Here is a 14,791-nt window from a genome sequence, read left to right on the forward strand (position 1 = left end):
AACAACATTCACATGAAATATATACTGAATAAAAATATAAATGCAACATGCCACAAATTCAAAGATTTTACCGGGTTACAGTTCAAAGAAAGAATCAGTCTATTGAAATAAACTCTTTAGGCCCTAATTTATGGTTTTGACATGACTGGTCAGGGGCGCAGCGATGGGCCCAACCACTTGGGAACAAGGCCCACCCACTGGGGAGCCAGGCCCAGCTAATCAGAATTAATTTTTCCCCACAAAAGGGCTTTATTACATTCAGAAATATATATTTCTGTTTTTCAGTATACATAATATGCAGCAGTACTATTCAGCTACAGAAGTAACAAGATAATCAGGCCTTGCTTCCAGTCAATCACCATAAAGTAGCATTAACCCACCTGACAATAAACCCAACAACTCACTTCTTCCTAAAATAAACACACTGATAACTTGGTCGGCAGCCAAATTTGCATCATTGTCTGCAGACAATGATAACAACTCTGACCTTGAGTGGGAGGGGTCAGAGTCCAAATGTGCATTTGGGCACTCTGATTGGTGGAAACCAGGAGGCTGTGATAGACAGCTGAGAAGAGGAGAAATCATCCTAAAGGGACCATGGGGAAAGTCACGTGCACAGGCATGGCTTTGAAATGTGTTTTTTTAAATGTATTTTAATTTGACATCTATTGCAGTAACGTTGAAGGGCTCTTACTACTTAGCTAGAAGGATGAAGTAATATGCTAACTTTAAACCGAGCCTACCTTAGCAGGAGCAAAAAAATAGGCTTCTAAGTTCTCATAATAACTTTGCTTTACAGAGAGTAGGCTACTGAGACAGACAGTGATTTGGCGGTCAGTGGTGAGGCTAAAGCAGCCTGCAATGCATGCAGAAGGAAACAGAGGAGACAGAGAGAGAGAGAGAGAGGAAGCAATCAGAGAGAGGTTAGTACAGTGGTTCACAAACTTGGGGTCTGGTCTCCATGCAGGGTCCACTAAGAAAATCTGTACTAATCTTATCAAACAAGTTAGGAACCTAAAAAAAAGAAGATATATTTCAATATGAACATCTCCACATGGCGTATGTTTATTTTTGGCCTCCATTAAATTGCAATCAGAATGCAAACAATACAGTTCTAAAATGTCATATGTTTTCATTTATATCGTGATTGTTCATCATATATCGATTTGTCCACTGGACTTTATAGTTTATTATATTAATACAAAATCATAAGTAATATTCTAGTAATTCATGTGAATGTGATAATCAAACCATGTATGCTCCATTTATGTCTGTCTGTGCAGAGTTTGATTAGTAATGCCTAGGAATACAAAATGTAAACGCTACGTACTTTGAAAAAAGAGATACCTATGTAAACAGTTGATTATTTTATACAATTCATCACATCTGATTGAACTTTCGCTGATGCTACGTGTCAGAATGAATCATTTCTCATATTTCCCCCCTTTCAGGGGTATAACATTACAATTGTATAGCTAATAGGCTATACAGTGCATTCTTAAAGTATTCAGACATTTAACTTTTTCCACATTTTGTTACGTTACAGCCTTATTCTATAATGGTTTAAATATTTTTTTTCCCTCATCAATCTAAACACAATACCGCTCAATGACAAAACAAAATACATGATTTTAGAAAAAAAAACGGGAATATCACATTTACATAAGAATTCAGACCCTTTACTCAGTACTTTGTTGAAGCACCTTTGGCCGCAATTACAGCCTCAAGTCTTCTTGGGTATGACGCTACAAGCTTGGCACACCTGTATTTGGGGAGTTTCTCCCATTCTTCTCTGCATATCCTCTCAAGCTCTGTCAGGTTGAATGGGGAGCGTCGCTGCACAGCTATTTTCAGGTCTCTCCAGAGATGTTTGATCTGGTTCAAGTCAGGGTTCTGGCTGGGCCACTCAAGGACATTGAGAGACTTGTTCTGAAGCCACTCCTGTGTTGTCTTGACTGTGTGCTTAGGGTCATTGTCCTGTTGGAAGGTGAACCTTCGCCCCCAGTCTGAGGTCCTGAGCGCTCTGGATCATGTTTTCATCAAGGATCTCTCTGTACTTTGCTTCATTCATCTTTCCCTTGATCCTGACTAGTCTCCCAGTCCCTGCCGCTGAAAAACATCCCCACAGCATGATGCTGTCACTATCATGCTTCACTGTAGGAATGGTTTTGGTCAGATGATGAGCGGTGCCTGGTTTCCTCCAGACGTGACGCTTGTCATTCAGGCTAAAGAGTTCAATCTTGCTTTCATCAGACCAGAGAATCTTGTTTCTTGACAAGATCTTGAGTCCTTTAGGTGCCTTTTGGCAAACTCCAAGCTGGCTGTCATGTGGCTTTTACTAAGGAGTGGCTTTTGTCTGGCCAATCTACCATAAAGACCTTATTGGTGGAGTCCTGCCGAGATGGTTGTCCTTCTGGAATGTTCTCCCATCTCCACAGAACTCTGGACCTCTGTCAGAGTGACCATCGGGTTCTTGGTCACCTCCCTGACCAAGGCCCTTCTCACCCGATTGCTCAGTTTGGCCAGGCGGCCAGCTCTAGGAAGAGTCTTGTTGGTTCCAAACTTCTTCCATTTAATAATGATAGAGGCCACTGTGTTCTTGGGGACCTTCAATGCTTCAGAAGTGTTTTGGTACCCTTCCCGAGATCTGTGGCTCGACACAACTCTGCCTCGGAGCTCTATGGACAATTTCTTTAACCTCATGGCTTGTTTTTGCTCTGACATCGCACCGTCAACTGTAGGACCTTATATAGTCATGTGTGTGCCTTTCCAAATCATGTCCAATCAATTACATTTACCACAAGTGGACTCCAATCAAGTTGTAGAAAAATCTCAAGCAGTGACACACCCCATCCAACCTGACAGAGCTTGAGAGGATCTGCAGAGAAGAATGGGAGAAACTACCCAAATACAGGTGTGTCAAGCTTGTACTGTACTGTAGTGTCATACTCAAGAAGAATCGAGGCTGTAATCGCTGCCAAAGGTGCTTCAACAAAGTACTGCGTAAAGGGTCTGAATACTTATGTAAATGTGATATTTCCGTTTTTTTTTTTAATACATTTGCAAAAATGTCTAAAAAGCAGTTTTTGCTTTGTCATTATGGGGTATTGTGTGTAGATTGAGGGAAAACAACATTTTCATCCATTTTAGAACAAGGCTGTAACGTAACAAAATGTAGAAAAAGTGAAAAAGTCAGAACTTCCCGAATGCACTGTAAACTGCAAAAAGACAGAGGTCATCCTGATTGGCTCTCGGACTATCAGAAACCACACCAGCAGCTACAGCCTCAATATTGATGGTGCCAAGGTCCTCCCCTCCTTTGAGGTTCGCAACCTGCGTGAGATATTTGACAGTCGGCTCTCGTTTGAAGCCCACATCAAGAGTATGACCAAAGTAAAATGTCTTAATCTACGGAAAATTTCCAAGTTACGACTTATGCTGCCACAACCTGCAGCTGAGTGACTCATCCACACCTTTATTTCATCCGTCTAGACTATTGTAACACCTCTTTTGTTGTCGCATCTGCCAAGTGCCTGAACAGGCTACAAAATGTCCAGAACTGTGCTGCAACGTGCCCTCACCCACACCTTCCCCTGCGAGCACATCATTCCAGTGCTGTTCAACCACTGGCTCTCCATATGCTCACGCATCGACTACAATATTCTGCGTCACGCCTACCAAGCTATCCACAACTCTGGACCCAAGTACCTGTTTGTAGGTGACCAAATACTTATTTTCCACCATCATTTGCAAATAAATTCATAAAAAATCCTACAATGTGATTTTCTGGATTTTTTTTCTTCTCATATTGTCTGTCATAGTTGAAGTGTACCTATGATGAAAATTACAGGCCTCTCATCTTTTTAAGTGGGAGAACTCGCACAACTGGTGGCTGACTAAATACTTTTTTGCCCCACTGTATGTGTTGTCAGCTTGCTAAATAAATAGCAGAGGAAAGTTACAGAGCGCGCCTTGAGCTTTGTGCGTTGTGCCCATCCCGCACAACATGCGAAGAGCCTGCAACAGCACTCCCATGTGAAAGACAGAGAAATTATGAAGTCACATTTCCCCTGTTGCCTCGCCACACATTTTACGGCGGCCCCGATGATACATCATTATGACATGAACTATGACATAAACTATATTGTTAACTATGACATGGCTTTCATGAACTATAGCAACCAGTACTGTCTCATTATCCAGGCCTATGACCAAAGTCAGTTGAATGTCTATTGTGGACTGTCTTTGGATGTCTATTGTGGACCAATATATTGTATGCTAAGGGATTAAGGCCTTACAAAGGACACTGCCCATCATGGATGCCCCTCCTGTGAGTACTCAAATACCTACCTACTGTTTAACACCCTGAACATGAGGGGTACTATAGAAAATGAAAGCATTACCTCAGGTGGAAGTTTAATGGTTATATTTCAATTTCTTTGGTGTGCATAGATACTGTTTACTAGGCAGGGGTGCCGCCAGGGATTTTGGGCCCCATGAAAAGATATCACGTTGGGCCCCACCACCACAGACCACACCAACCCTGCGCAATTGCTGTAACCACACACCTCCAGAACCCAATCGACCCATTCAAAGCTTTAAATAACTCTACCTTTGCAAGCTTTGCAACTCTCTTGTAGTCCAATATTTACTGTACAATGTTTACTGACAGTGAGCTATGAAAATATAACACTGTGCAGACATGCATGCAACATTCTGCATACAGTGGAATTCACTATTTGATGCAAGACTGATACCCTCTATAGGAAATGTGCTAAAGGCCATATTTTACAGTCTAAATGTAATTTTAATGGTAAAATTCTTGATTGGAAAATTCTCTTAACATTAATGAATAACTTAAAATAAATATAACCTAAATATACATTAATATCTTCAATTAAAATAAATTAACATGATCATCTATAGAATGATATAATAAAATCAGCAGCAGATTTTTGAACTAAGTATACATACCAACTAGAAAATAAGCAGCTGTAAGGGGAAATGGGAAAACAAAATGGAAATGAAAAGGCCTGATGGTGGCGCTAGAGGAAAGGTCAAGTGGTCACCAATTCAAGACCCGAAGTGGAAGAAACCTATTGATTGTGCACAGCTAATTTTACAGCAATCCAGCCATTACTTTGAGATATATCTTGTTCTCACTCTGTTATCAGTCTTGTTCTCAGCCAGTGGGTATCATGTGTGTAGTGATCCATTTAACAGTTATCACTGGCCCTTGCTCAGCCTTACTAACCAAGAGCCCAGCGCTGAGCCGTCTTGCTAGCAAAGTCCCTGATCAAGTCTTTGAAGTCCAGCTTTCTAGCTAACTGACTTTCAATGGACAGCAGGGCAAGACTGCAAAGCCTGTTCTGGGACAAAGTGGGCCTCAAGTATTTTTTAATCAGTTTCAGCTTAATGAATGCTCTCTTAATGAATGCTCGCCAACCCAGACAGGAAGATTACGTCAGCGACTCAACCCACTCAAGTGACGCACCCCTCCTAGGGACGGCATGAAAGAGCACCAGTAAGCCAGTGACTCAGCCCCTGTAATAGGGTTAGAGGCAGAGAATCCCAGTGGAGAGGGGGGAACCGGCCAGGCAGAGACAGCAAGGGTGGTTTGTTGCTCCAGTGCCTTTCCGTTCACCTTCACTCTCCTGGGCCAGACTACACTCAATCATAGGACCTACTGAAGAGATGAGTCTTTAGTAAAGACTTAAAGGTTGAGACCAAGTCTGCGTCTCTCACATGGGTAGACAGACCATTCCATAAAAATGGAGCTCTATAGGAGAAAGTCCTGCCTCCAGCTGTTTGCTTAGAAAGTCTAGGGACAGTTAGGAGATCTGCGTCTTGGGACCATAGCGTACGTGTAGGTATGTACGGCAGGACCAAACCGGAAAGATAGGTAGGAGCAAGCCCATGTAATGCTTTGTAGGTTAGCAGTAAAACCTTGAAATCAGCCCTTGCCTTAACAAGAAGCCAGTGTAGGGAGGCTAGCATGAGAGTAATATGATCAAATCTTTTGGTTCTAGTCAGGATTCTAGCAGCTGTATTTAGCACTAACTGAAGTTTATTTAGTGCTTTATCTGAGTAGCCAGAAAGTAGAGCATTGTAGAGCACTTCTAACCTAGAAGTGACAAAAGCATGGATTCATTTTTCTGCATCATTTTTGGACAGATGTCTATGTATATAGGGCAGCAGCCTCTAAGGTGCAGGGTTGAGTAACCTGGTGGTGATGGCTGTTTAACAGTCTGATGGCCTTGAGATAGAAGCTGTTTTTCAGTCTCTCGGTCCCAGCATTGATGCACCTGTACTGATCTCCCCTTCTGGATGGTAGCTGGGTGAACAGGCCGTGGCTTGGGTGGTTGATGTCCTTGATGATCTTTTTGGCCTTCCTGTGGCATCGGGTGCTGTAGGTGCCCTGGAGTGCAGGCAATGTGTCCCCGGTTATGCATTGGGCAGACCGTACCACCCTCCGGAGAGCCCTGCAGTTGAGGGTGGTGCAGTTGCTGCACCAGGCGGTGATACAGCCCGACAGGATGCTCTCAATTGTGCTTCTATAAAAGTTTGTGAGGGTCTTAGGGGCCAACTATGGAAAATGATCAAATGCCTAATATCAGTGTCCAGGGCCAGTCCTTGCGGTTCTGCCGCCATAAGCAAGACCAAAAAATGCTGACCTCCGTAAACCTATATTAGTCACAGTAAGCAAAATGACATTGAAAAGATGTCTAAAATATGTATTTTCAAGATGGGGAAGTTAGGTTCAATTTAGGTTCTGAATGAAAGGTGAAAATACCTATTTTCCTGATGTTGAAATCAGGCAAATTTTGGGTTCTGAATAAAAGTTGAAAATAAGTCATTTATAGATGTCTATGTTTGGGCCAAATCAAGACTGGTCTGGACCGCACCAAATCTGAACCAAACATAGACGTCTATAATTGGTTCAGATTTGGTCCGGACCGGCATCAGCTTCGTTCCATGCTTACTGAGGTGTAGCCTGCAGTGTTGCCTGAAATTGGATTTTATGAATGCCCGTCTATGTGGTAAGCCTACCGTTTGTAAAACAGGACATTGCATTGGCTTTAATAGTCCTGATTCCTGTGACTAATCAATTTGTCTATTTAAGCTCTGAATATTTGCTACCCAACTTTATCAAGAGTTATCGCGAGCCTATTTGCAATGTGTTTACAATGCGGAAAATGCAGAAGTATTTTTTTCTCTCTCTATGATCAGGATACAAACTTGAAACCACTGATCATGACAATGGGGCGAAACTCCTGGACCACAGTTGTAATTGTCCATTCCATACGGTCTTATTTTTAGGATACACTGTATGTTGTTTGTTAATGAGTGCCATTTAGGTTAGGCTATTTAATCTGAGAAATCTGAGAAAATGTAACAAGTGTCTCATTACATTGTCATATATATTATCTCCAGCCTGTAGGCTACAGAAAAGGCCACATACTATTTTTTGTTGTTGTTGATGAAACGTTGGTGGAGCGCTTCAGAGATGCATCTCTTCAACAGCACCCTGGGGAATGGACAAGCAAAATATTTTTCGCCCTTGCCTTTGACAAAGTGGGCACTGCTTATCAAAGGGCGGAATCAGCGCTCACCTAAAAAGTCAATTTTCCACTGGTTGAGAAAAATTGTTTTTGGGCAGAATTACATGAGGTTCTATGTGTTGTTGTTGGAGGTGTATCTTGGTCAGTTTAGCTTAGAAAATGCTGCCCTCGTCAATCTGCCATCATAGGCAGCCGACTAATCCTGCCTAATGAGCGGTCCGGCCGGCCGGCCGTGCCAGTGTCATATCATTGATTCACAGAGTCATATTATGGATGCCTTGTTGATGTTTATTACAGACCTATCCTCTACCTCCACCCCCACCTCCCACGATGAGCCCAGGATATCCAGGGGATCCAGTTGGTCCTCTAACACAGCCGTGCCAAGAAGTTTTACTGAGGGAAAATCAGCATCAGGCCGTCCCCCCAGTTGCGGCTGAGATTCCTCAATGCAATGAGGTGATGGGCCTGGAGTTGGGCCTGGAGCCACCCAAGGTAGAGGTCTCCCTGAATCAGAGGGAGCAGCTGAGTCATCAGGGGAGCGGTGGCTTGGTGTGCCTCCCAGCAGCGTGGGCCCAGGCAGAACCCAAGCTCTCTATGGAGGCTCCAGTAGCGGCACCGTTACAGCCAATGTACTCAGTGAGGAGGCTCCCAAAGGTAAATTCAACGAAAATGACAGATCTCACCCAGTGCTCTATCCATCGGTGTACAGTACAACATATTTATTTCCCATGAAGCAGGCAATATGTAGCTTATACTTCAAGATGTATATTCAAGTCACTCACCTCACTCTTATTGAAACAGTGAGGTGACATATCATTGATATGCAGTGTCATGTTAATGTTAAGCAGTGTCATATTTTGGTTGTTTGGTTGATGTTTATTACAGACCTATCTTCCTCCACCACCACCCTCCATGAGGCCCGGATGGCCAGGGGATCCCTGTGGTCCTCAACCTGTTCCAACAACCTGCGCACATGGAAGATGTGAGTAAAGACAGTCTTTTTGTTTAACAGCAGTGAACCTAGAGACCTCCCATGTATGACTTTGAGTAAGCGTGCCAGTAACTAACAGGAATAGTGTCATTTATGGAGACTGAGGCTTCAACGTTTATTGGGAGGAATCTTTTCCTGGAGGCAGCGCTGAGTGGTTTCTGCTGGATTGGCCAGCCGCAATGTCAAAATTGGCTATATCGTAAAAAATGTATGGAAACAAAATGTGCATTTTGGTCTTCATTTAAGGTTGGGGTTAGGCATAAGGTTAGCAGTGTGGTTAATGTTAGGGGTATGTTTTAATGTGATTTTATGACTTTGTGATTGTGCCAGCTAGTGACCACCCTGAAGACCTGCCTTCAGTACATGAATCATCCCAATAAATGTCAACCTGCCTTTAATCATGCTGGTGCCCTGTACTGCCTACAGAGGGTTGAGGTTGTGTCCGTCTGTCCTACTTGTCACAGACCCACGGAGCAGATACGTGGATGTCCTGAGCCAGGAATGGAAGAACAGCCCGTGACTAAATGTCCTGCGGCCCCCAACTGCCCCGCTCAACACCCCGTGGACCTGCTGCTGAGCCTCTCATTGTGAAGGCCAAGACCAGCGGAGAGGGCTGGCTTGGCTTTTGCCGTAAGAAGGAGGCACTCCTGCCAGAGGATTCCTCAAATCTGTAAGAAACCTGCTCTTCATATCCTGTCCTGAAACATTAGTGGACTAATACACAGAATCTTTGTATATTTTGCACACTGAGTTTGTAGATGGAAAATGTTTATCGAGGGATAGTTAAAGATAGAGAATGGTAGATGGCTAAAGATTGATTCTCATTCCTATAATTTTCTCTGTCATATTTTCTGGAATCCTATGCTCAACAGGTGGTTGGATATGAGCGTACCACAGGAGGAGGTATAAACTTTCAACTGACATTTTAAATCAGAGCAAAGCAATTGAATGAACTGTGTGTTATTAAATTGCTTTTACTAATTGTTTTTCAATTGTATTGATATATCTTTTTACAGAGCAAACCTCTACCACGTCTCTCACCAATTGGGATGTACCCCCCTCCACCAATGGGGAACACAGGCTATCTGGGGGACTCTGGCAGTCTTCCCAAGGGTATAAATATTCTAGCAGGTGCCTACATGAGACTTAACATCTCATACTGCTTCAGCCAATCAATGGTAGATGTCTGGTGTCTTAAGTTTTCCCCCTACTTACAGCAGGTCTGTGGGATGACCCTAACCCCCAGATGAACCCGGATGGGAACATAACTGAGGCCCTCAGCCAGAGTGGCAAACCCGGACCACAGCTGTTCGTGACAGACATGTAGGCTCTGATGGCACCGATGGAAGTCCCACCTGATGGTCAGTATTGGTTATACGTTGTTCTTGCTATTCTTCTACATGCTTGATAGGCTGGTGAGCTAAGGAAAGCTCCCACCATTTTGACTCCCTATTTGCTGGAAGTGGTCAGACTCCCATCAGTGCTTTTACTATGGACCTCCCAGTATGCCGTAAAGTTAGACAGCAGCCTTTCGGCCACAATCTACATGATTCCGTCATTCAGTCAGTCTGCAATCGTATTCATTCATATTTGAGCTAAGTTGTGTTTAGAAATAGTGAGATATAGAATGTTTTTTTCTCTCTGCAGATTCAGAGGATTCAGCATGGTGGAATGGGAACCTTGCCTAAAATGCCATGCCCAAATGCCACCCTAATTCAAGAATGATCTATCAGCTACCAAGCATGAGAACCAAAATGGCAGTTTTAATAAAAAGTAGTAGTATTTATAGCCTCTGGATTTGCCGTAAATTGTTGTGGGATAATTAGGAGTACAGCGATACCTTCCATCCCTGGATTGGAGTACGAAGTTCACAGAGGTGCAAACATATTGGCATATGGTCATTTCAACTAGGAGAGCCTTTATTCTAGTGTTCTTCCACTAGAGGACACCATCCACTTTGGAAAACCACCTTGAACTCAATGCGATTGGTGTGAGGCATAGAGATGGATAGAGGGCGCACTTTCCACAAAGATAGGGTGTGTGCTCTCTTTCGCGCTCTGTCTCACACTCATTGTAATGGAGATAATCAAACACTGGATGTCAGTGTGGTAACACCGTGGTACACTAAAATCCTTATCTGAATCAGAGAATGTATTAGTCACTAAGACCAACACCAGTGATTTATGGTATTGTAAACATGCCAGAATGAAAGCACACTATAGAAAAGTAGCTAGTTTGTCAAAGTCCCACTGGTCAGGTAAGCGCACTAGACTTTTACAAAAGCATTCAAAGTTTGAATTGAGTCGTACCTTCACTTGCAGTGCCAACTTGATTGGAAAATGTGCCTCACAGCTCACATTCCTTTCTGATAGTTACTGTAGCAGTGTTATTCAATACTGTCGCTACATCACTGTTAGGTAACTTGCTATATAGGCCTACCATTATTTGTACCACATTTGGTTGAACCAAACAAATATCAATGTTTATCTTGTGACAAGTATGTTGCATTGTGTACACTGTGCGGTTCCCTGTGGGGAATGCCTGTTTATGGGCATATGAAGGCAAATGACTTTCCACTAACTATAACAGACATATTAATGAAGAACAAATCAAGACTCATGTATACTTATCATCTTCCACTTTGTTACATGCTTATCTATATGTCACACCTGTTTACAATTTACAGTATTAGTCCAGATGAGATGGACATTTGTCTTCTGCTTTTTTCCCCATCCCCTCCGGTACACACACACACACACACACACACACACACACACACACACACACACACACACACACACACACACACACACACACACACACACACACACACACACACACACACACACACACACACACATTAGGTTGGAGAGCCTGGAGCAGAGGGCATCCACAGTGCAGTGCCCAATGAGCAGTTTAGGGGGTTAAGTTCCTTGGTCAAGGGAACATTACATGTTAATGCAACAACAGAATGAAGACTAAATATCCTGGATGGCTTTGCTTTTTGATTATCTCGCCACCAAGAGAGATACATTATCTTATTTTATTAAGGATGTCATAATGTGTCTTCCTTCCACTATTTGTACAGCAGCTGTGTATAATCATGGCGGTTAGCTAAATGATGGTACGCTGTGATTGTTTTGTCTTTCTTGACCCCACGTATTTCTCACAGCAGTGTAGTAGCTACTGTCAGTAGCATATAGCTGATAAGAACAGGCTGTGGTTGACACTGAGAACCAGTCTGACTGTTGCCTAAGTCAACTGGCTGGCCCCTTACCAGCCTCCATTCCTGATGTGTTGTCAACTTTCTCCACTGCAACAACACCCCTTCATAATAGTTGTGAAACAAACTGCTCCCTTGTCATGGCAGTTATTGCGGCACATTTTCTATGGTCGTATGATGAATCACGCTATGATAAACGAGGAGAGAGATGTGGTGTGATGTCAGTGGCCGTCTATCTCAATGACACAACAGGGATGCTAGCACTGGCACATTTATGATAGTGTTTGATCCCATGGCACTGTGTGCAGACTCAAGTCAGAGCCGCGCTGTTGAAATTCACATCCAGCTAGTGCTTGGCTATCTTGCATTGCCCTTGGAGATACCCCAGTTACACTGAGACCTGCATTCCAGTCTCAGTTGTTTTGACTTTCACAGATAGTTATTGATGCCAATCATGCCATGCTGTGTCTGAAACTCTGGGCAGAGGTCAAGGGTTTTCTCCTCTCCTTGTCTATTCAGCAAAGTTAGAATACGCTAACATGAGGGCTATGAGTAGAATTCGTCACCTATGAGAAATGTTCCTTCTCTCACCTCACACAAGTCCCAAGCCAGATACATTTCTACAGACTTTTTGGGATGAGGAGGAGAATGTGTTCACTTTTGATACTAATCTGAACTTTGTACTGTACTGTAACAAGAAAGCACAATTTCTTCTAGGGATGTTTCAAACAAGTGTGTTTCATGATTGCTCTCATATTTATGATCAAAGTATCATGAGCAGAAATTCCACTGCGCACAAACTGGTTGAATTAATGTACTGTATGTTGACAAACAAATGTTAATAAAAATTGAATTTTGAACTGACGTCTGTGCACAGTGGGATGTGATGTAAGGGAGCTGGTAATTATTCCTTCAAATTAAATTTGATGAGATGTTATTACAGTCCAAGCCATGTATAAGATGTACAGTTGAAGTCGGAAGTTTACATACACTTAGGTTGGAGTCATTAAAACACGTTTTCCAACCACTCCATAAATGTATTGTTAATAAACTATAGTTTTGGCAGGTCGGTTAAGACGTCTACTTTGTTCATGACACAAGTCATTTTACAAACAATTGTTTACGGACAGATTATTTCACTTATAATTCACTGTATTGCAGTTCCAGTGGGACAGAAGTTTACATACACTAAGTTGACTGTGCCTTTAAAAAGCTTAGACAATTCCAGAAAATGATGTTATGGCTTTAGAAGCTTCTGATAGGCTAATAACATAATTTGAGTCAATTTGAGGTGTACCTGTGGATGTATTTCAAGGCCTACCTTAAAACTCAGTGCCTCTTTGCTTGACATCATGGAAAAATCCAAATAAATCAGCCAAGACCTCAGAAAAAAATTCTAGAGCTCCACAAGTCTGATCCATACTTGGGAGCAATTTCCAAATGCCTGAAGGTACTACGTTCATCTGTACAAACGATAGTACGCAAGTATAAACACCATGAGACCACGCAGACGTCATACCGCTCAGGAAAGAGACGCGATTTGTCTTCTAGAGATGAATGTACTTTGGTGCGAAAAGTGCAAATCAATCCCAGAACAACAGCAAAGGACATTGTGAAGATAACTGAGGAACTCAGAAAGGAAGAAGCCAAAGCTCCAAAACCGCTATAAAAAGCCAGACAACAGTTTGCAACTGCACATGGGGACAAAGATCATACTTTTTGGAGAAATGTCCTCTGGTCTGACGAAACAAAAATAGAACTGTTTGGCCATAATGACCATCGTTATGTTTGGAGGCAAAAGGGAGACGTTTGCAAGCCGAAGAACACCATCCCAACCGTGTAGCACGTGGGTGGCAGCATTGTGTTGTGGGGGTGCTTTGCTGCAGGAGGGACTGGTGCACTTCACAAAATAAATGGCATCATGAGGAGGAAAATTATGTGATTATATTGAAGCAACATCTCAAGACATCAGTCAGGAAGTTAAAGCTTGGTTACAAATGGGTCTTCCAAATGGACAATACTTCCAAAGTTGTGGCAAAATGGCTTAAGGACAACAAAGTCAAGGTATTGGAGTGGCCAACTCAAAGCCCTGACCTCAATCCCATAGAAAATGTGTGGGCAGAACTGAAAAAGCACGTGCGAGCAAGGAGGCCTACAAACCTGACTCAGTTACACCAGCCCTGTCAGGAGGACTGGGCCAAAATTCACCCAACCTATTGTAGGAAGCTTGTGTAAGGCTAGCATTTTTTTTATACCCAAGTTAAACAATTTAAAGGCAATTCTACCAAATACTAATTGAGTGTATGTACATTTTTGACCCACTGGGAATGTGATGAAATAAATCAAATCTGACATAAATCATTCTCTCTATTATTATTCTGATATTTCATGTTCTTAAAATAAAGTGGTGATCCTATTTGACCTAAAACAGGGAATTTTCACTAGGATTAAATGTCAGGAATTGTGAAAAACTGAGTTTAAATGTATTTGGCTAAGGTGTATGTAAACTTCCGACTTCAACTGTATTGTATTGTGTGGATGGACAAGGAAATGGTCCGGAACTGATAAACATTCAATTGTCAATAGAAAATACCAACCACATCAGTTCCAGGCATCTGCCAGGTGATCAAAAGAAACCAATTGTGGTTGCAGTTTTACAGCTGTAAACAATGTCACCTAAAGTTGCTGTCACTCCCCCACAAGACTCAAGCCTTGATTTCTGTAACCAAGGCAGCAATTGCAGTGTTTTAACAGTCTGTGTATACAACAGGAAAAGATGACATATGATGAGAGCAGTTAAACATTTCATTTGACCACAATGTAAGCTAGGTGGTTATCCATCCCTTCTATAAACCCACCCCTATTCTACAAGCAAGAGCAGTGTGTGTGTGTGTGTGTGTGTGTGTGTCGGTGGAGACGACAACAGCAGACTCACCAATATAACAGCAATAGCAATAATAAGAACAGCCATTTTAAAGGACATTATTTAGAACCCTGCCTGACTATGCGTTTTTT

The 14,791-nt window shown here is 42.5% G+C and overlaps 1 long non-coding RNA gene across 1 annotated transcript; it reads left to right on the forward strand.

Moving 5' to 3' along the window:
* The first annotated feature begins 791 nt into the window (after positions 1-791).
* Positions 792-12,584, forward strand: LOC112245634. Its single transcript, XR_002952773.2, has 8 exons — positions 792-923; positions 7,860-8,216; positions 8,448-8,544; positions 9,018-9,223; positions 9,426-9,456; positions 9,570-9,684; positions 9,771-9,914; positions 10,201-12,584. It is a non-coding gene; the product is annotated as an uncharacterized LOC112245634 (long non-coding RNA).
* Positions 12,585-14,791: the final 2,207 nt, after the last annotated feature.

The sequence above is a fragment of the Oncorhynchus tshawytscha genome, linkage group LG02, assembly GCF_018296145.1.
Source record: "Oncorhynchus tshawytscha isolate Ot180627B linkage group LG02, Otsh_v2.0, whole genome shotgun sequence".
In the NCBI taxonomy this organism is placed as follows: domain Eukaryota; kingdom Metazoa; phylum Chordata; class Actinopteri; order Salmoniformes; family Salmonidae; genus Oncorhynchus; species Oncorhynchus tshawytscha.